The sequence below is a fragment of the Bubalus bubalis genome, chromosome 10 (genome assembly GCF_019923935.1).
Source record: "Bubalus bubalis isolate 160015118507 breed Murrah chromosome 10, NDDB_SH_1, whole genome shotgun sequence".
Lineage (NCBI taxonomy): Eukaryota > Metazoa > Chordata > Mammalia > Artiodactyla > Bovidae > Bubalus > Bubalus bubalis.
The window spans coordinates 88,746,078-88,767,910 of record NC_059166.1 but is presented as its reverse complement, the minus strand read 5'-3'; the positions used below and the strand labels follow the sequence as shown (position 1 = coordinate 88,767,910).

Here is a 21,833-nt window from a genome sequence, read left to right as displayed (position 1 = left end):
CGCGCGACCCCCTCTCCCGGTGCGCGCCCACCCCGTGCGCGCCCCTCCTCCCGGCGCGCGCCCCCTTCCCCGCGCGCGCCCCTCCTCCCTGAGCGCGCCCCCTTCCCCGCGCGCGCCCCCTCCTCCCGGCGCGCGCTCCTTCTCCCGGTGTGCGCGCCCTTCCCCGCGCGCGCCCCCTCTCTCGGCGCGCGTCCCCCTCCCTGGCGCGCGCCCCCACTCCCGGCGCGCGCGCCCGCTCCGCCCGCCGGGCCCGCGGCCTCCCCGCCCCCTCGGGCGCTCCGTAGCCGTGACGTGCGCGCGGCGGGGCCGGGGACTCGGCAGGGCGCCGGCCGGCGGGTGGAGACGGACCCGGGATCTGTCCGAGCAGGAAGCGAGCCGGAGACCGGTCGCCGCCGCCCCGTCCTGGTGCTGGCGCTCGCCGTCGCTGTCTCTTCGCCCTCGTCAGCCCCGCACCCCACCCACCAGCCTTACTGGCGACAGGTAGCCCCGCCGCCGCGCACCTGCCCTCGCGTCCGCACCGGTGAGTGTCCGGGGCGCCCGCGCCTCGCCGTCTGCAGCCTCGCTGTCCGAACCCGGCCTCGCTTCGAGGCCTCCGCCCGCCGCCCGGGGTCGAAGAGCCGGCTCGGTTCTTCTCCCGAGGACGCCGAGGGTGAAGCAGGTGATGAGTGGGCCCGGGCGGCGGCGGCGGTTCCCAGGAGCTCAGGGCTGGGTCTCATTTCCACAGGACAATGAGAGTCTCCTTTCATGGGTTTATCATCACTAAGATACCTTTGTGTATCATCTCTGGCTCCCAGGTTGAAACAGAGCACTCAGGTGTCCAACTCAGACCTGGACTCTCCGTGACAGTTTTCTCTTTCGTCCACGAGCTTAAAATTCAGTGCAGAAAGAGTGCTTTTTGTTCTGGGATGTGAGAATCAGCTGCTATTACTATTAATCATATAGGAGCCCGGATTGGGACTATTTAAAGTTGCATTTTTAGTCTTCGGTTAGTCTAGTGTTTTGGGTATGTTAATTTATGTATCTGCTACTGAACAAGAGCTTTTCATATTTGTTAGTTTCCAAAACTCTTTAAAACGATTAAAATTGCTCCAGCTCTGGGATAAGGAAGTAGTTTGAGAGGGTTATTATTAGTAGAGCATCCGTATCAGAAATATTTCCATATAGTTTTAGGAAAAGTGTTACATTTTATCTGGCGTGAAGTATGTAGTGGAGGAATGCATAAATCCTAATCTACAGATCTAAGGAGCTAGGAACACTGCCCCAATTTAATAGGCTGCTGTTCATGCTAAGTAAGTTTTCCTGGTTGGTGTGCTCTGACCGTGTAGATGCAATATAGCTAAGTATCGTCAGGGTTTGAGAGTTTTAAAAAGTGTTATTCTTAAGATTTAGCTGAACACTGTTCACACCATAAAATGTGAATTTTGAACTTGGTCATGGTACAAAGGTTGGAAGCAAAAGGACGTTTCTCTACAAATTAACTAAACTTCTTAGATTCCTTGGCTTGTGGTTTGCCATTGCAAATTGTTTACTGAAAAAAATTACCTTGGTGTCTTTTATTATTAATTTTAGTAACACCACAACTTGGTCTATAGCCAGAGCTTGAAACAAAGCAACCTTTTAAAATAACTCATTGACTTTTAAATATCCAGCTTAATTACTTGCATAGTGGTAAACAAAAGTTATTTTAGTCTTACGCACATTTTCCCAGTTGCACTTGTATGTTCTGTGTGACATGCTATTTATTGTTGGTTTTTAAGTTACATTTTAATGTTCAAAAACTGACTTTAAGAGGGAGTAATGGAAGTGGTGAGCAACTTCAAGAAAAGATGATGATTAAAAACTCTCTATATAATATTTTAAACTATGTATAAAATATATGTTTTTTCATTAGTGCCTGGAAACATGGACAAGAAAAATGTAATAAGCTCTTGCAAAATTTAATGTAAATTCATGCAGGCTTAAAAATACCATAAGTCGTAACCCGTGGAGCTCATCTGAAATGGATTTTTTCCTCTGTTTATGTTTGTGTGATCAAGTTTTAAAATAACAGTGGCCAGGAAATCTGAGAGAAGCTGAGGCCGTTTTCTCATCCTGTTGTGACTTTGCCTGGAGACTGTGGTAGATTATGTAGTCCATTGTTTAGATAACCCGGCTGTCTCCCCATTCTCAAATACAACTTTCTTTGTTTTTCATTAATTAATTTTTATTGCAGTATAATTGCTTACAATGTTGTGTTACCTTCTGCTGTACAGCAAAGTGAACCAGCCGTACATATACATATACCCCCTCTCTTTTGGATTTTCCCTCCCATTTAGGACATCACAGTGCATTAAGGAGAGTTCCCTGTTCTGTACAGTGCGTTCCCATCAGTTGTCTGTTTTGTACATGGTATCAATTGTGTAGATGCGTCAGTCCCCATCTCCCAATAAAACGCAGCTTTTTAAATAACATTTTAAAGAAATGACCATGAGGTTTGAATAAATATAAGCACCCCAGACTTTTTTTTTAAGAAAACTTTACAGTCTGCTGATAATCAAAGTACCATGTCTGTTATGTCAAATGTCAGTTTTACAAGGATATTTAACCTTTGTGAATTTTTTATTTCTATATATTAAAACATTTTAAGTAAAAGATTGAAAAAAAGTATGATAACTGTAATAAATTTCATACAGTTTATCTGTGATCCTTATGAGATATTTGGTATTAGTATAATTGGTGACTGGTCCTTTAGTAGGATAAAATTGTTATTTATTAGGCATCTGTCATGAGCAGAACAGTGAGGAACTTGATCTACAAAATAATTTTCAAGGTTGGTGGTTTTGTGTGTGTGTGTGCGCTCGGGTGCTCAGTTGTGTCCGACTCTTTGTGACCCTATGGGCTGTAGCCCCCCAGGCTCCTCTGTCCATGGAATATTTCAGGCAAGAATAGTGGAGCAGGTTGCCACTTCCTACCGAGGGGATCTTCCTGACCCAGGGATCGAACCTGCATCTCTTGAGTCTCCTGCATTGGCAGGCAGATTCTTTACACTAGCACCACCTGTCCTAAATTGTCCCTTGAGGAAATTTAGGCTCAGAGATTAAATATTTGCTCAAGGTAATGAGGTCCTGTCAATTCCTGAGAGATTCTGGATGCACACTCTAGTCCTCTGACCGTGAAACCTCGGACCTTTCCACCAGAGCAGGTTACCTTGATCTCAGGTGCATTTGGTAGACTGTTCTGGTAAACCTGCAGAACTGGTATTGTGCTAAAGAATGTAACTGCAGATTTGAAGGAGGTGTAGAGGAGTGATGTTGAGAAAGACTGGACATGGGCCTGTGGAACTAACTTTGAATTCTGTTTCTTCCTTCTTAGGTGGACAGCCTTAAACAGTGATATGATGTTGCTTTATCATTTTGGGGGTAAATTCCAGAATATTAACACGTATTGTGCACTTTTAATTTTGGTGGGTTATAGGAACTAGAATCAGACTGTAATGCAGCACTGGTTTTCATTGTAGCTAAAATGAACAGCATAATATTCTTGGTTAGAACTTAAAAATGAGGTAGACTATTGCCCATAAATACAGTTGCCTTTTAAATAATACATAATTAACTGTGTAATACTAAGGGGAGAAATGGTTTTTAGTTCATGATTAAATGGTGACCTGTTCGATTTGAACAGTTTTTTTATTGGCCTGTGTTTATTTCAGGAATGTCCCTTGAGCTATAATAGACATAAAGAACAAAAATGAGCACACAAAGTCCACCTTCTGTAGCAAATGAGTCATTTCGGCAGTAGAATGTGGTTGAGTAAATGAGCAGAAAAATGGTAGGAAGGCGGAGTTGGGTGACTTCTGTTACAGGTGTTTATTTGTTTTAAACTGCGGGGAATTTCGCATCTGGAAGATACTCATATTCAACTGTAAATACAAAACCATCATCCAAGGGCTAAGTGCAAATTATTAATGGATGATCTGTAACACATCTGCTTTTGTGTGTGTGTGTGGATAATCAAGAACTAACTAAAGCTTAATAAGCTTAATTCTGTTTTTGATAATAAGCTTAATTCTGTTTTTGAGGCATATATAATGTTAAGAGGAACCAGGACCATCTGCATTTAAAATAGTTACACTTTTATTTGACACATTTAGTGGACTGTTAATAATCTTAAAATGTAACTATTAGGCTATCTTCCTAATTATGGTGTTCAAAGATGAATTTTTTTTCTTTTTTCTTATTGAGTAGTGTAAGAATGATACAAAATCACTGCAGATGGTGACTGCAGCCATGAAATTAAAAGACGCTTACTCTTTGGAAGGAAAGTTATGACCAACCTAGATAGCATATTCAAAAGCAGAGACATTACTTTGCCAACAAAGGTCCGACTAGTCAAGGCTATGGTTTTTCCTGTGGTCATGTATGGATGTGAGAGTTGGACTGTGAAGAAGGCTGAGCGCCGAAGAATTAATGCTTTGAACTGTGGTGTTGGAGAAGACTCTTGAGAGTCCCTTGGACTGCAAGGAGATCCAACCAGTCCATTCTGAAGGAGATCAGCCCTGGGATTTCTTTGGAAGGAATGATGCTAAAGCTGAAACTCCAGTTCTTTGGCCACCTCATGCGAAGAGTTGACCCATTGGAAAAGACTCTGATGCTGGGAGGGATTGGGGGCAGGAGGAGAAGGGGACGACAGAGGATGAGATGGCTGGATGGCATCACTGACTCGATGGACGTGAGTCTGAGTGAACTCCGGGAGTTGGTGTTGGACAGGGAGGCCTGGCCTGCTGCGATTCATGGGGTCGCAGAGTCGGACACGACTGAGCGATTGAACTGAACTGAACTGAAGAATGATACAGTGGCTTGAGAAATGACCACAAGTCTGCAGGAGTTCTCCCTGTGAGTACTGAAGCATGGGAAGTCAAACCGGAAGAACAGATCCGGCTAGAAACCTTGCTAGTATCAGAGAGAAGGGGAAGGCCTTTTCTATTCACAAAGCAGGCTTCCAGTGAAACCAAAATACCTAGGCACATTCCTCGGGTCATATTCACATGCCTGCCGAGTGATGTGCACAAAGCCAGGCGGCGCTCCCGCAGAACCACAGGCATCGCTCACGTACCTTACGTCACTTGTTCTTTTATTTGAAGGTAACCTGCCGCTTAACCTGTACACGGTAAAGTATTCCATATCGCAGATTTAAAATACTTCTATTCTAAAGGTGCTTTATGGATGAGCACCTTTTCCAACCAGTATTTACTGAGGGTCCATTGTGTCTAAATACAGCTGTTAATGGGCACTGGTTCTTCCCTTTCCTGGCAGATCTTTGGATTTAGGGTACAGAAAGCGTGGCGCAGATGCGAGAAGCATCCACTTAAAACCTGGAGACGCTTACCTCGGAAGGGAGCGCCTTACACGTGTGGCGCTTTCCCGTTTTGGAATTCGTTTATGTACATTTGGTCCTAGAGAAACTTGATTAAGTAGATGTGGTAAGTTTATTCCTAATCTTCAGATGAGAAAATGGAGACCAAAAAAAAAAAAGTATTGGGTTGGCCAAAACGTGCATTCTGGTGTTTCCTACCATCTTACGGGAAAACCTGAACAAACCCAACGGCCACTGCAGCGCTTTGATCAGGGCCACATGGGAGGCTGCTTAGGAGCGTCCCTGAGAATTGGACCTTCTGCCCTCATATTCCCATAGATCCGCCCTCCTCCAGGTCTTTTAGCTCTTAGGTGTTAGTTGGGGTTAGCCTTTCAGTCAGTCATTTCAGTCGCTCAGTCGTGTCGGACTCTTTCGACCCCATGGACTGCGGCACTCCAGGCTTCCCTGTCCATCGCCAACTCCCTGGTGAATTTACTCAAACTCATGTCCATCAGGTCTGTGATAACATCCAACCATCTCATCCTCTGTCGTCCCCTTCCCCGCTGCCTTCAGTCTTTCCCAGCATCAGGGTCTTTTCCAATGAGTCAGTTCTTCTCATCAACCTCTCAGCAGTGACTTATTTCATTTTATGGATTTAAGTCAGATGGGTCAGAAAATTCTGAATAATCAGGATCACTAAAGTGATAATTATTAAATATGTAGTTACAAATTGTTTTTTCCTTTTTCTTCCTTTTTTTTTTTTTAAATGTAAGGTGGAAGACGAGCATGATGCATTATTATGGAACTACTCTAACATTTTAACATTTTCAGTAGATTAATGGAGTCAGTGTTGGTAGTTATCTAATTGTAGAGTTTTTAAGAGAAAACTGCAATTAGTTTTAAAAAAGGAGAAAAGTATTCTGGGGAAATTTTGAAAATAAATTTTATGACTTGGCACATTGGTATTGATCTGATGGTTATCTTGCTTTTGTAAAGACTCACTAATGAACTGTAAGGTGTGATTGTGTTGGTATCTATATGCCTTCATTCATTCCACAAATATTTGAGTGTCTATCACGTGGAGGCATGGTTCTAAGTGTCGTTAAGGTGATAAATTAAAACCAAGTCCTCGTACTGAGTGACATTTTATTGTTGTTTTGAATTAAGTTAATTATAGACTCTTCATTCTAGTATGTGATTAACAGGGCTGACCCTAAAGTTGGGAAATAGTTGTCAAAGTGGTGCAATTTGAGGGCTACTGAAAGCCTCATTTGCTCTAAAATATTCTATTCCTGGCCTTCAGTCCCCTGAGTCACAGCCCTGTTACCAGTCGACTTTTGATAAATACTACTATGTTCCACCTTTTTTCACAGTTTCAGGAAACAAGGCTGAGAGAAAAGTAAAGGGAGGAGAGAGGGTTGGCAAAGTGTAATTTTAATGGCAGCTGTTGTTTATTGAGCGCTTGCCGTGTGTAGGTACTGCCAGACGAGTGCTGTGTGTACCTTAGCTCAGATAATCACTGGGTCGCTTCATTGCCCTTGGCATTGTGACTTGTGTCTTGGGAAACAGAGACATAGGCGTGTTAAACTGGCTCGAGCTCCCAGCCTGTATGAGTGAAGCTGGGACTGAACCCCTTGCCGCCCTCAGAGTGTGGTCGCAGCCGCTCACGTGGCGAGAGTCGACAGACTTGCGTCATGCCGCCCGCAAGTCATGGCACACCGCGCAGGGGGAAGGGCTTGGTGAGTGAGGGGTGGGCGCGGAGGGTCAGGAGAGCTTGTTGGGCGAGTGGGGGGAGTTGGGGGGGGGGGCAGGGTGGGCTGCCGTCTATGGGGTCTTACAGAGTCGGACACGACTGAAGCGACTTAGCAGCAGCAGCAGGGACAAGGTGGGTTTTTGTTGTTGTTGTTGTTTGCCTTACTGTTGACCCCTGACCCGCTTCATTCCAGCCCCCAGGCTCCAGAGTTGCATTTGTGAAAAGGGCTTGCTTGTCCAGCCCCAAAGTGGGAATGCGGGCAGAGGGGAGGGCATCCTGGTTTTGCTTCTTGTTACCAGGGTCACATGGCTTCGCTTCTCTGGGCTTCAGTTTGTCAGATGGAGGCTACAGTATTACCTACCTGGTGTGGTTCTCATGAGGACTGGATTAGACACTAATACAGAGAAAGCACATAGCTAGGGTACAGTATTATTGTTACTGCGTTGGGGTTTTCCCCATGTTTAACATGGAATGTTCATCCAAAAGGAAAAACAAGCTATGTATTGGAGATTCAGGTGAAATCTTGAAGGGTTGACCTTAAAACAGGTGCACACCTCAATTATCTGGGGAACTAGTAAAAACAAGTCAGAGAGGTGTGGGTGGGGTGTGAGCAATGGCATTTTAATAAGCTTCTCAGTTGATTTATTTGTGCACCAAAATTTGAGAACCACTGGTTGACACCTTTTCTTCATCCTCTGCTTTGGGAGTGTGTTGGCAATAACACCAAAACATTGCTTGGATTAACCAGGCAGCATGTGGTAGAAGGAAGTGAAATATCGGTTACCAACCAGAATCTCTCCATTGATTGTTTTTTTCATTTAAGCTTATTTGGAGCTCACAGCATTTATCTTGAGAGGACAATGTAGTGTTAAATTTCACACGTTAATTGTAGAGAGTATTTCAGCTTATTAACCAGCTTCATTTGGAAGGGAGCTGGTCATGTTTAATTTTTAAATGACTATACAAATAGTAGTGGAGCTTCCCAGATGGAGCTGGTGGTAGAGAAGCCACCTGCCAGTGCAGGAGCCATTAAATACTTGGGTTCAGTCCCTGGATCGGGTAGATCCCCTGGAGAAGGAAATGGCAACCCACTCCAGTCTTCTTGCCTGGGGAATCCCATGGACAGAGGAGCCTGGTGGGCTACAGTCCTTGGGGCCACAGAGTCAGACATGACTGAGCGCACACGTGCGTGCACACACACACACACACACAGCAGTATTATATAAATAATCCTTATTTAAATCTTAAGAACTTTTTAAACTTTTTAGCTGGATTTCTTTAGATAATGCACTGTTTCTGAATAACCAGTCTTGGGCTTGTTAGCCACAGTAGGTGAGGTCCCAGCAGGAAGAGATTCCATCCTGGATGGTGCCAGCGAAGAGACTTGCAGGGCTTAGAAGCAAACATGGAGTGGGGAGGTACCCAGGGGATAGCAGTGGTGAGAAGCCCTCAGTTCTCCAGAGATCCTGGGAGTAGAGAGCTGGCCTCGAGGAGGTGGGAGCCCAGGCTTCAAGGCGGGGAGCAGGGAGGTTCCCGGGGCTCTCGGCGTCCTCTGTCTTCTGGGTCTTGGCCGGTGGCTTCCGTTACCAGGCAGCTGGGGAGACCAGTTAGCATGGCTCTGAGTAGGGAGCCTTGGGCAGGAGTGGAGCAGAAGAGGGAAGGGGGTGCAGTGGAACGACTCAGGCATCAATTGGAAACTTTGGGATTCTGTTGCATTGCCTTGGTGCATTTTAAATAATTTCTAGTTTTGTGATGCGTCTGCAAAGTACTTGAGACTACCTGTCTTTTACATGCTTTTAGAAAATACTTTTTCATTTAATCAAACAATTAGGAAATTTAATGATCCATACAGCCTGATGAAAAACATAACCTAGGCAGGTTAACATATAGCACTTTAATTCATATGTCGTTATGCCTTAGCCTTTCTGAAATTTTCTTCATTGGGTAGTCTTGGTTTGATAGAATGAATGTTTTTCATTAAAAAAAAGATCTTTTACTGATTAAGTTTAAAATATTTTGGTAAGATAAGTCCTTTGCCTTCTGGAATTTATACTTCCTATTCACTTGGACTGATAGCAGGAACACCAGAATACAGTTCATAGAAGTAGGACTATTGTGAAATAATTGTTCTTCTTCCCCAAGTCCTTTTAAAGACACATTAAATTTCTGTATGAATCTGTCACAGTGTACTGTTACACAGCTGCCTTCTGCTAATGCCAACTTTACCTAGTTAATCTGAATTGTGGCTAAAAGTTTAAACCTCTGTTCTTCACTTTGGATAGATTCCTGAAGATTACTAAAGAAAAATATTTCTCGCCTTAAAGAGATGGCGTGAAGGTCACTAGTTTATGAGCATTACTCGAGACAAGGCAATTAGAATAATTTACATTTCCCCTCTTACAGGTTCCAGGGGAAAGAGTCCAAGATTTCATTCAGATTAAGCAGCAACTAGACTGGAGAAGGAAATGGCAACCCACTCCAGTGTTCTTGCCTGGAGAATCCCAGGGGCAGGAGAGCCTGGTGGGCTGATGTCTATGGGGTCACACAGAGTTGGACACAACTGAAGTGACTTAGCAGCAGCAGCAGCAGACTGGGTCTTATTCACAGCTTCCAAAAAAAGACCAAATTAATCAGTAACCAACACCTAGGTATGAAACTTTAACATACAAATAAACGGTACGTCTATGTAAATGTTATAACTGGGAGGGGGGGTTTGGGGGAACAAATAAGTTTCTCAGCTTATCTTTAAAAGAGTATGGTGGAAAAAATAAACAGGTTTGGGGTAAACAAAATCACACCTGTGCTTGGAAATCATATATTTAGATTTTTTTTTTTTCCTGTAAGTGAGCCTTTTTCTGAAAGGAACGAGTTCAAACTTTTGTGAAATCTTCTGAAAGCATATTGTTTATTTTGATTTGATGCTGATAGAATTAGTATCCCGCAGGGAAGGATTGAGGCTGTTGGCTTTTCCTTGTTATGCTCTTTGAATTTCCTTGATTTGAGGATTGAGTTATTCCAGAGAGAACTTTTCTCCCTTTCCTTGTTATTTTTTTTCTAAAATTAGATGAAACAGCTGTGTTTTGGTTTGTGGGCATGATTTGCTGTCTGTTATCCTTTTGGTATTTTGGGGAAGAACAAAGTATGCATGTGTGTGTGTATTGCGAGGGAATGAATTACTTTCTCTGTGTTTCTGGCCTGTAATTATTGAGTTGAAGATGAGAAGAGCAAGATGATTTATGTATCTGTTGTGCTTGAGGCTGCAAACAGAACTCTGACTTGTGTTGGCTGTTGAGATGATGGAGAAAACTATTTTAAAGTGTAAAAATAGTTGTTTTGTATCTACCTGCTAATGAGGAGGTTTGTATTAGTTTGGAGATTCCCAGGGGTGCTAGTCGTGAAGAATCTGCCTGTCAGTGCAGGAGACGCAGCAGACTCCAGTTTGGTTCCTGGATCGGGAAGATCCCCTGCAGGAGGAAACGGCAACTTGTTCCAGTTTTGTTGCCTGGGAAATTTCCATGGACAGAGAAGAAAGATTTTGTATCAGATGTGGTGGCGAGGGGGAGGGGAGGAAGAGAATTGAATGAATTTGAGCATATGACCAGATTCACTTCAGATGGTTTTTTGGCCAACCCAGTAAGTCAGAGAATAAAATTTGAGTCAGAATTTTGTATTTTATAGAGCTAGATTCTACTGATGAGTTTGACTGATGAGTGTGCTTTTGAAAGGGGGGAGGGTGTGCAGCGTAAGTTAGGAATTTATGAACCAGTTATTTGCTGTGATGATTTTCACGAGTTATTAGCATAAATGGAGATAGCCTGACAGCTGCGTGGGATGTCAGTCTGTCAGAAAGTGGGCTGTTTATTACAGTGTGCCTCTGGAGCTGGCCCAGAATCTCATGCACTTTAGTCCTATTCTCTGCGATCCCACCGTTTGGCAACAACATTGACCTAGACTATTTTCGGGACCTACAGACCCCTGAGTACTTCAGCATGCTTGAACGGTCAAAGACAGCAGTGTCTCATGACGATGATTGCAGGAGTGGGCCCAGAATGACTCTCCAACAGCACAGTTCTGGTAGCTCCTGAGGGCCCATGACGTGCCACCACTTTGCGAGCCCTATAGTCCTTTCCTCATTCATTCTAACGTGGGCCCTGTGAGGTGGCTCTTCTCACCTCCATTTGTAGCAGAGAAAACCGAGGTCGAGCAACTTGCCTAGGTGACCCTGGAGTGGGGGCAGGGCTGAAGGCGTCTTCAGGGGGTCTGGATCTGAGCCTCTGTCCCGTTCAGAATGTTAGTTTCCTCTTTCGTGCGTTCTTTTAAAGACTTGAAGCTTTGAGGATTAAGCCTCTGTGTCCTTCTCTGTCTAAATGAGGGAGATAACATCCTGACCCTCGGGCAGCAGTGGCGTGGTTTCTCATCCAGGGCGGGTAGGGCGGGTAGGTCCTCTGCCACGCGCTCGGGTGTCCCTACCCGCTGATTCCTGTTGTTCTCAGGGCCGCCCGGGGAGACCTTGTGGGCGTGTAGAGGCTAAACCGTTCTAGATGTTGTTTTAAATTCCTTAACCACTACCCCTTTCACTTACCTTATTAGTTTGCTTTAAACAAATGTATTGCTGTTAAGTTTTGTATAAGTTAAATAACTAAATTGTAATTTTTTGTTATCCTTGGAAAGCTGCTTGTTTAAAGGATCCCAATAAGTGACTTCTTTTGTAAAGGGAAGAATCCTTTTGTAAAACAAATGATTGTTTTCCAGATTATACTAACAAGTCTGGATCTTTCACATATGACCTTTGTATAAACACAGACCCGGCTAAACACACATTTCATATGAATATGCCTCAATTGAGTTTGACTTCATACTGTGCTTGATACTGTTAATAAAAAGGGATTGAAAAAATGGGTTTATTAAGTGCTGTTTGTTGTATTTGTACTAAAATGTACTTTAGTAGGCTTATCTAGACGAGGAATTATGTTCTTTTAAGCAGTAGGTTGAGGTTAAATATATAGCACAACAGTAAATTCTTTTTGTGTCATAAAAAATTTATTAGGTAAATGTTAGTGTTCTGTTTAAATGCCAAAGTAAGTGTTTTACATGAGTCTGAAATACATCCTCTAAAAATAACAGATAAAGTTTAGAGTGAGAGTTTATGAAACAGTTGTTATGGTTGAAAAGCGGACAGACTGTTGGTTTGGAACACACGGTTTCATGCAGTCCTGAGTAAAATATTTATTTCCTGTACCTAATACCTTGTTAATGAGGCCGTGAACCCAGTTCCATTGTAATCTGTGTTCTCTCCCTGAACACTCAACAGAGACTGCTCTGTAACCTCCTAGTTAATAGATCCAGTGGCCTCATTTAGATCGTTCTTCTTTTCCAACCTCTTTCAGCTGCTGCTGCTGCTAAGTCTTCCTTGAACTCTTCCTTCTCAGCGCCTGTGCTCTTGCACTCTCCCAGATCTCCAACGTTTGCGGTCTAGTTTTTGCTGCTTGATTTTCTCCGCCCATGCCTTTACTGTTCATGTCTCATAAAATCCTGTGCTTGGCACTTTGCTCTACTCGCGCTGTTCTTATTTTTGATAATTATATCAGCTCTCATTTCATGCCGCTTTCCTCTCAGATTGCTTTCCGTGTTATCTTGAGCACCTTTCCAAACTGATGCTCCACAGACATCTTCATAAACTATAGAAATCATCCCTGAACGTATCGTCTTCACAGACACCTTCCCATTTCACATATTTCCTCCCAGGCCACCTCCAGGCAGAAGCTGCCTTTCCCCTGTTTCCCTTACGATCCCCTCCTTACGCTCGTGGTTCACGCTCGGAACTTCACTCACCTTTCCTCATGTCACTCCTCACACTCTGTGAAGGTCGGCCATCGCTTTCCTGCCCGGGACCAGGTGCAGCCTCACGCCTGCACGGCTCCCTGCATTTGGCCTTTGCCCTCAGCCTGTGGGCTGCCCTGTGTATTGCCTTTAGAGTTCTATTTCAGAGTAGAAATCTGACTGTAATAACCTCTTCCTCAGTGAGAGTCCCTGTTTACCGCTTTAATACATTGGCAAGTCCAGACGTTTATTGTGGGATTTGACACTCTTTGTGGACTGATCTCTTGGCCCACTTTTCACCTGCGTACTCGTCACTCTTTGGCCATTGTCCTGTGCCCAGGCCCCATCGACCTGCTCCCCAGACACATCCCGGTTCTCGCATCTCCCTCCTCCACTTCAAACAGGCCTTTGTCTGGAATACTTGCCTTTAGTCAGGCTTACCCATGTCTCAGAACCTGCTTGAATTAAATCTTTGAAAGTAGCTTTCCCAGTTTACTGTTTTGGAAGCATGCCTGTATTATAGTGTTCATCACTGGTTATATAATATGTGTGTATCTTCTTTCATGCTCCACTGCTCTTCCTAGATGGTGAATGACTCAAGTGTGTGAACTGCCAGCAAATGATTTGGCGAGGTTTTATTTAGATCAGCAGATCTTGGGTCTTAGGACTCCTTTACACTCTTTAATTATTGAGGACTCTGTAAAGATTTTGCTTATCTGTTATATTTATTGATATTTGCTGTATTAGAAATTTTAAAAATACTTAATCTGTTTACAAATAAAAATTTATGCATTTTAGCAGAAATGACATGTTTTATGAAAAACAGTTATTTTCCAAAACACCAATTAGTGCAAAGAGGGCTACTATTTTACACTTTTGTAAAACTCCTTAATGTCTGACAATAGAAGATAGCTCATTGTCATATCTGCTCATGATTCAGTTTGTTGCATTATTTTGCTTTATTTATTTTTTTTTTTGGTTGAACTTTGGATGAAGAAATTCTGGCATCCTACAGATACCTTATTGGGGAAGGAAGTATTAATTTGACCTTGTCAGTAAGTTGTGTATATGCTTCAGTCATTCATCACAACTAAGATCAGATCAGTCGCTCAGTCATGTCCGACTCTTTGCGACCCCATGAATCGCAGCATGCCAGGCCTCCCTGTCCATCACCAACTCCCGGAGTTCACTCAGACTCACCATCGAGTCCGTGATGCCATCCAGCCATCTCATCCTCTGTCGTCCCCTTCTCCTCTTGCCCCCAATCCCTCCCAGCATCAGAGTCTTTTCCAATGAGTCCACTCTTCACATGAGGTGGCCAAAGTACTGGAGTTTCAGCTTTAGCATCATTCCTTCCAAAGAAATCCCAGGGCTGATCTCCTTCAGAATGGACCGGTTGGATCTCCTTGCAGTCCAAGGGACTCTCAAGAGTCTTCTCCAACACCACAGTTCAAAGCATTAATTCGTCGGTGCTCAGCCTTCTTCACAGTCCAACTCTCACATCCATACATGACCACAGGAAAAACCATAGCCTTGACTAGACGAACCTTTGTTGGCAAAGTAATGTCTCTGCTTTTGAATATGCTATGTAGGTTGGTTATAACTTTCCTTCCAAGGAGCACGCATCTTTTAATTTCATGGATGCAGTCACCATCTGTAGTGATTTTGGAGCCCAGAAAAATAAAGTCTGACACTGTTTCCACTGTTTCCCCATCTATTTCCCATGAACTGATGGGACCAGATGCCATGATCTTCGTTTTCTGAATGTTGAGCTTTAAGCCAACTTTTTCACTCTCCACTTTCACTTTCATCAAGAGGCTTTTGAGTTCCTCTTCTCTTTCTGCCATAAGGGTGGTGTCATCTGCATATCTGAGGTTATTGATATTTCTCCCTGCAATCTTGATTCCAGCTTGTGTTTCTTCCAGTCCAGTGTTTCTGATGATGTACCCTGCATATAAGTTAAATTAACAGGGTGACAATATACAGCCTTGATGAACTCCTTTTCCTATTTGGAACCAGTCTGTTGTTCCATGTCTAGTTCTAACTGTTGCTTCCTGACCTGCATACAGATTTCTCAGGAGGCAAATCAGGTGGTCTGGTATTCCCATCTCTTGAAGAATTTTCCACAGTTTATTGTGATCGACACAGTCAAAGGCTTTGGCATAGTCAATAAAGCAGAAATAGATGCTTCTCTGGAACTCTCTTGCTTTTTCCATGATCCAGCGGATGTTGGCAATTTGATCTCTGGTTTTTCTGCCTTTTCTAAAACCAGCTTGAACATCAGGAAGTTCACAGTTCACATCTTGCTGAAGCCTGGCTTGGAGAATTTTGAGCATTACTTTACTAGCGTGTGAGATGAGTGCAATTGTGCGGTAGTTTGAGCATTCTTTGGCATTGCCTTTCTTTGGGATTGGACTGAAAACTGACCTTTTCCAGTCTTGTGGCCACTGCTGAGTTTTCCAAATTTGCTGGCATATTGAGTGCAGCACTTTCACAGCATCATCTTTCAGGATTTGGAATAGCTCAACTGGAATTCCATCACCTCCACTAGCTTTGTTTGTAGTGATGCTTTCTAAGGCCCACTTGACTTCACATTCCAGGATGTCTGGCTCTAGGTCAGTGATCATACCATCATGATTATCTGGATCGTGAAGATCTTTTTTGTACAGTTCTTCTGTGTATTCTTGCCATCCCTTCTTAATCTCTTCTGCTTCTGTTAGGTCCATACCATTTTTGTCCTTTATGGAGCCCATCTTTGCATGAAATGTTCCTTTGGTATCTCTGATTTTCTTGAAGAGATCTCTAGTCTTTCCCATTCTGTTGTTTTCCTCTATTTCTTTGCATTGATTGCTGAAGAAGACTTTCTTATCTCTTCTTGCTATTCTTTGGAGCTCTGCATTCAAATGTTTATATCTTTCCTTTTCTCCTAAATGGTAATTTCTTAAAGTCCCAAGTGAAATTTTAAACCATATCAGTAAATTTTTTGTATCTTGTGACATTAAAATTTGTTATTCAGTTTTGCACTTTAAATGGGTCTTCTCCTCGTATGTAATTTCATAATATAATGTAATGGTCATTTGGAACATACTATTTCCCTGAGTTATGCAGACCTTCAAAATATATGTAATCTCATCAAAAAAGTCAAGTGTTTATACTTCTCCAGGATAAATTGTTTTATGTTGAAGGTGACACATACAGGTTTTCCCGGATTCTATTTTCATTTGAATTGTATCATTGTTAACAAATACTGTCCGTCGCTTTCCTTGATGTGACAGGCTTCACTCAGAAAAACAAAACTTGTTTACCAAAAACTCAAGTTTGAGTTTGTTAGTCAGGTTGGTTATAAATAACCAAGGTTTGTTAGTCATTCTTTCCAGTGAAAATAGCGTTTCATGAAAAAACGTCAGTTCCTGAAGACGCTAACTCAGACACTCTCGTGAATGTTTTCCTTGGGGCAACACTGTAGTTCATTTTAGCATGAAAGTAATTTGTGCACCATCCCTGTTTATATGACAGATTTATATTTGAGGATCAAAATGTCATAAAGTTGGGGCTTCTCTGGTGGCTCAGTGGTAAAGAATCTACCTGTCAATGTAGGAGATGAAGGTTCGATCCCTGGGTTGGGAAGCTCCCCTGGAGAAGGAGATGGCAACACACTGGAGTATTCTTGCCTGGAGAATCCCATGGAAGAGGGGTCTGGCAGGCTATGGGCCACAGGGTCACAAAAGAGTCAGAGTGACTCGACAACAACAGCAACAACTTTGGAGGTATTATTTTTTTATTGAAATATAGTTGATTTAGAATATTGTATTACTGTTGTACAGCAAAGTGATTCAGTTATATATATATACGCACACACATACATATATTCTTTTCCATTGTGGTTTATCATAAGATACTGAATATAGTTCCCAGTGCTACACAGTAGGACCTTGTTTATCCATTCTGTGTATGAAAGCTTGTATCCGCTAACCCCAGCCTCCGCTCCATCCCTCCCCCAGCTCCCTCCCCCTCGGCAGCCTCCTGTCTGTCCTGTGTGTCTGTGAATCTGTTTCATAGATGGGCTCAGATGGGTTAGTTTGTGTCATATTTTAGATTCCACATGTTAGTGATGTCATGTGGTATTTGTTTTTGTCTTTCTGACTTACTTCCTTGATATGATAATCTCTAGTTTCACATCAGAGGTTAAATGAGGCAGCCTCCTTTTTACTGTGGCAGCTGTGACCATTGGTACGGTTTGGTTCCCCTGCCTTGATTCTAGCTAAAGTGGTAGAAGTTTAACCCATCATTGGTTCTGCATTATTAGGGCAAATGCCTTAGTATCACTTTGAAAATTGTTTTGCTGTGTTGACTGTCTGTGAGGGTCTCAGAATCTCCAGCGGTCCTTTGGCCACACTTGGAGAACTGCTGGTCTAGATCATTGTCCACTGGAGTTGTGTGTTCAGGTTTTCTGTAGACCTGACGTGGAGATGCCTGGAGAGTTAGAATTAGACATTCAGTTCAGTTCAGTTGCTCAGTCATGTCTGACTCTTTGCGACCCCATGGACCTCAGCACGCCAGGCCTCCCTGTCCATCACCAACTCCCAGAGTTTACTCAAACTCATGTCCTTTGAGTCAGTGATGCCATCCAACCATCTCATCCTCTGTCGTTCCCTTCTCCTCCAGCCTTTTAGTCTTTCCCAGCATCAGACGTTACCTTCAAGTTAATTTAATTCAGACTCCTTGTCAAGAAGTTGAGGAATTGCAGCACTAAGTAGCTAGGACATGGAAGTAATCTAAATATCCATCGACAGAGGAATGGATAAAGAAAATGTGACACATGTATACCGTGGAATATTACTCAGCTAAACAAGGAATGATACTGGGTCATTTTTAGTGATGTGGCTGGACCTAGAGTCTGTCATACAGAGTGAAGTAAGTCAGAAAGAGAAAAACATGTATCATGTATTAATACATATATGTGGGATCTAGAAAAATAGTACAGCTGAACCTCTCTGCAAAGCAGAAAGAGACACAGATGTAGAGGACACGTGTGGACACCAAGGGAGTGGGGGAGGTGGTAAACTGGGAGAGTGGGATGGACGAATGTGCGCTGCCACGTGTGAAATACATAGCTAGTGGGAACCTGGTGTGTAGCTCAGGGAGCTCAGCTCAGCGCTCTGTGGCCATCTAGAGGGGTGGGGTGGAAGTTGGGGGGGTGCATGAGGGGTGGGGGTGGGCTGGGGACTCCTCCAAGGAGGAGGGCATATACGTAAAGATACAGCTGCCTCACGTCACTGTACAGTAGATACTAACACAACATTGTAAAGCAACTATGCTGCTGCTGCTGCTGAGTCGCTTCAGTCGTATCCCACTCTGTGCCACCCCATAGACGGCAGCCCACCAGGCTGCCCCGTCCCTGGGATTCTCCAGGCAAGAACACTGGAGTGGGTTGCCATTTCCTTCTCCAATGCATGAAAGTGAAAAGTGAAAGTGAAGTCACTCAGTCGTGCCGACTCTTAGCGACCCCATGGACTGCAGCCCACCAGGCTCCTCCGTCCCTGGGATTCTCCAGGCAAGAGTACTGGAGTGGGGTGCCATTGCCTCCTCCCTTTTTTTCAGCTAGTTGGCTATGAAATGGCTTGCTGTGATCAGATGGAAGATTGGGTGGCAAATTAAGATAATTCAGCAATTAATGTCTAATTACTACTAAGAGAAACCTCTATATACCTTAGTAAAAATGAGTATCATCAGCTTAACATTTGAGATGGTGCAGGATTTGATTATATAGAAAATCGAAAAATAATTGAGCATCTTTTGGAGTGTATTTCTTTTAAAAATAATTTTATTGTGGAAGGTTTTAAGCGTATTCAGAAAAGAGCGTGTGCACCACTTTGTACCACTCAGATTCAGCAATTAACAGCTCATTGTTAATCTTATTTTACCTTTTTTTAAAAAAAATGATGTATCATCTAGAAGCATTTCAGTTTGTAGGAGAGAATATTTCTTAACACTTCGTAATTAGGGGAATTGATATCTAAAATAAGTCTGAATTAACCTCTCAGGGGCTTTTTCCTAGCCTAACCAACAAAGCCAGAAACAAACCCTCCTCTTTATACCCTGTCATCTCTGTGTTCTTTTGCTTTCTCTTTCCCTTACGAGCAAATTCTCTGTGCGCTGTTTTCTGTTTTTCTTCTGTTTACCCTTTTACTCACTGCAGTGTTATTTCTGCTTCAACCGCTCCCAGATTGCCATTGCCCTTCCCGTTTGCAAATCCACCAGCTTAATTTCAGTTGTCAGCCTCTTCTGAACCAGCTGATGATGAGGACAGCGTCTTCTTGTTCAGACTTCTTTCTCCTTTGGTAACGTACTGTCTCCCAGGGTGCTCCCTTTCTGTCTACTCTTCCCAACTGTCCCTTTCTTTTTCATTCATCCTTTAAAATGCCTTGTTTCTGGCCTCAGTCCTGTTCTCTTTTACTTAATACTAGTGATTCTCTATTCTGTCAGACTTGGGACCCCCTTTTCAAAACAATTGTGAAACCCCATGTACTACATTGAATTAACCTACACATACATGTATATGCATATGTGTATGCATGTATAATTAAAAATATAGTGATGTTACATAAAAGAAGTAATTATTAAATTATGTATCAAATATATTTATATTAAACAATATATTTATGTTATATAAATTAAATATATTTATATTAATTACATATTACTACACATACTTCAGTATGTGAAGGCTTAGATACTCTTATACTATAATACAGAACAAAGTAATCCATTGCTAACATCCGTATATAAAACAGTCATGAATGCAGCTACTTCACTTTAGACTAACATAGAGCTGTGTCATATTGGTGACTCAAATACTATGATCAGCATTGCTGTGTAATAGAATATTCTCCAAAATAATAAACATCTTTGGTGAGAATCCAGATGAAAGACAGTCTTCTCTCAGTTTATGTGATATTTTATTTCAGGGAAACTCAGTAAATGTTAAAACAGTGCAAAAATATTTTAGATATGATTCTGGTCTCTACTGTCTTCTCTAAGTTTGCTACTTATTTTGCCTTCTGTGTATCATTAATGGCATCAGAATAATTTGAAGTAAAATGTAAAATGCTCTTTATATCGCTTCCCACAGGAGTCATATCAGTTTGAATTGTCCTTCTAGACACTTGTTTTGGCTGCATTAATTTTATTGGATCATCACCTTTAATTCATTATTGAGTGATGTGCAACTATTTTCAGGTGAAATACTGAAACTTAAATTGAATAGAAAATACAAATAATTAGTGAAATAATGAAAATATTTATTTTGATGTAAATTAGCAAATGTGATAGTTGTAAATATATGTAGTTCTTTTAAAAAATAGCATATGATTCACAGATTCCACTTAGATTAATAGCAATTCATTGCAACTGATAACAAATTTACTACAGAAATCATATTTTGTCTCCACAGGTGTTATATTGTTAGCTTTTTAAAGGCCATATGTGTTGCAAAATGCATAAATAAACCTTTTATCTATAGTTTTAGAATATTGAGGTCCCAATAATCTGCTCTATTTTGAATCTGAGTTTAAATACAAGAATTTTTCTTTATCTTATGAGAGATTTGCCTCAGATGGAGATAATCTAATTTTTACCTTCAAGGAGATTGTGCGTCTCAGAATGAACAGAGGTTAGAAGTAAATTATTGCTGTAAGATATGTTAATTAGTTTTCCACAAAGATATACTAGAGAGAAATTGTCATGAAGATACATAAAGAGGTATGTAGTTGAAAAGATGGCCAGAAATAATTTTATCATGTTGTTTATTATTATGGCATTAAATATTTGTTGTGCTCTATTTAGTATTTGCTGGAGTAGGAAATGGCAACCCACTCCAGTATTCTTGCCTGGAAAATTCCGTGGATAGAGAATCCTGGCGGGCTATAGTCCTTAGAATCTACTCTTTTTTATATACCTTTAGTTTTATAGACATTTTCCAGTGACTTATATGTGTAATTGAAAGCAAGATATCTTTTAGTTGACTTTTCTGATTTTTTGATGTCACATTGACAGTTTAGCTGAACCTTGACAGGTAACAATATAAAGAATCTAAGTGTTGTAAAAAATGGTAGTGTAGATAGCTTTGCCTAAGAAATATATAGAAATGTAGACTTAGGAGATATCCATGTAAGTTAGCAATGCTTTTCCTTACAAAAATTTTCTGTGAAAAGGATTCTGCAAAATGCTTTTTTACTGGCCTTTGCTAAAGTGTGTATATATTCCAAGAAATGGATTAATGAACAAAAGGGAAAGAAATGAATGAATGTATGTTTTAACTCAAGATACATTTACCTATAATTGTTCCTCATCAGATCTCCAGTATTTATATTTGGACACCAGATGCTAAATGTTTTCTCTGTGAATAAAATTTTAAGGGAAAAAAATCAGTCAAAATTACAGCCTGAACATTAAAATGAAAGCGAAAGTGTTAGTCACTGAGTCGTGTCTGACTGTTTGTGACCCCATGGACTGTAGCCCGCCTGGTTCCTCTGTCCATGGAATTCTCAGGCAAGAATATTGGAGTGGGTAGGGGGATTCTCTCCTTCAGGAAAGCTTCCTGACCCAGGGATCAAACCCGGCTTTCCTGTCTTGCAGGCAGACTCGGTCTGGGCCATCAGGGAACTCCAAATTGTGTAAGATAAAGAGATTATATCTGATGAAGAAAAGGTAGTGGTGAGGACATGACTGAAATTAGTTCAGAGACAGCCTGGAGCACTGGGATTCTGAAGGGCTGGGAACTCATGGAGTCACAACCGTGTGTGGAGAAGTCAGCTCTGTTCAAAAGTGGATGAAGTTACAGATGTATTTTTGGTTGGAGAGGCAGAGTATTGAGAAGTTTCACAGCTTATTGCATTTTTTTTTTTTTTCCTGTCAGGTAGACATTAGG

At 42.1% G+C, this 21,833-nt stretch overlaps 1 protein-coding gene across 5 annotated transcripts in view; it reads left to right on the top strand.

The window, feature by feature from the left end:
- Window positions 1-283: 283 nt before the first annotated feature.
- The window catches only part of MYO6 (myosin VI), a 155,838-nt gene continuing 134,288 nt past the window's right edge, over window positions 284-21,833 (top strand). For 2 of the 5 annotated variants that reach the window (XM_025294855.3, XM_006061992.4), the window contains exon 1: window positions 284-520. The gene's annotated coding sequence lies outside the window, so the exon portion shown is untranslated. Of the gene's footprint in view, window positions 521-636; window positions 659-21,833 lie in introns of those variants that run through there. The other 3 variants (XM_025294859.3, XM_025294858.3, XM_044924499.2) reach the window with 2 other exon arrangements.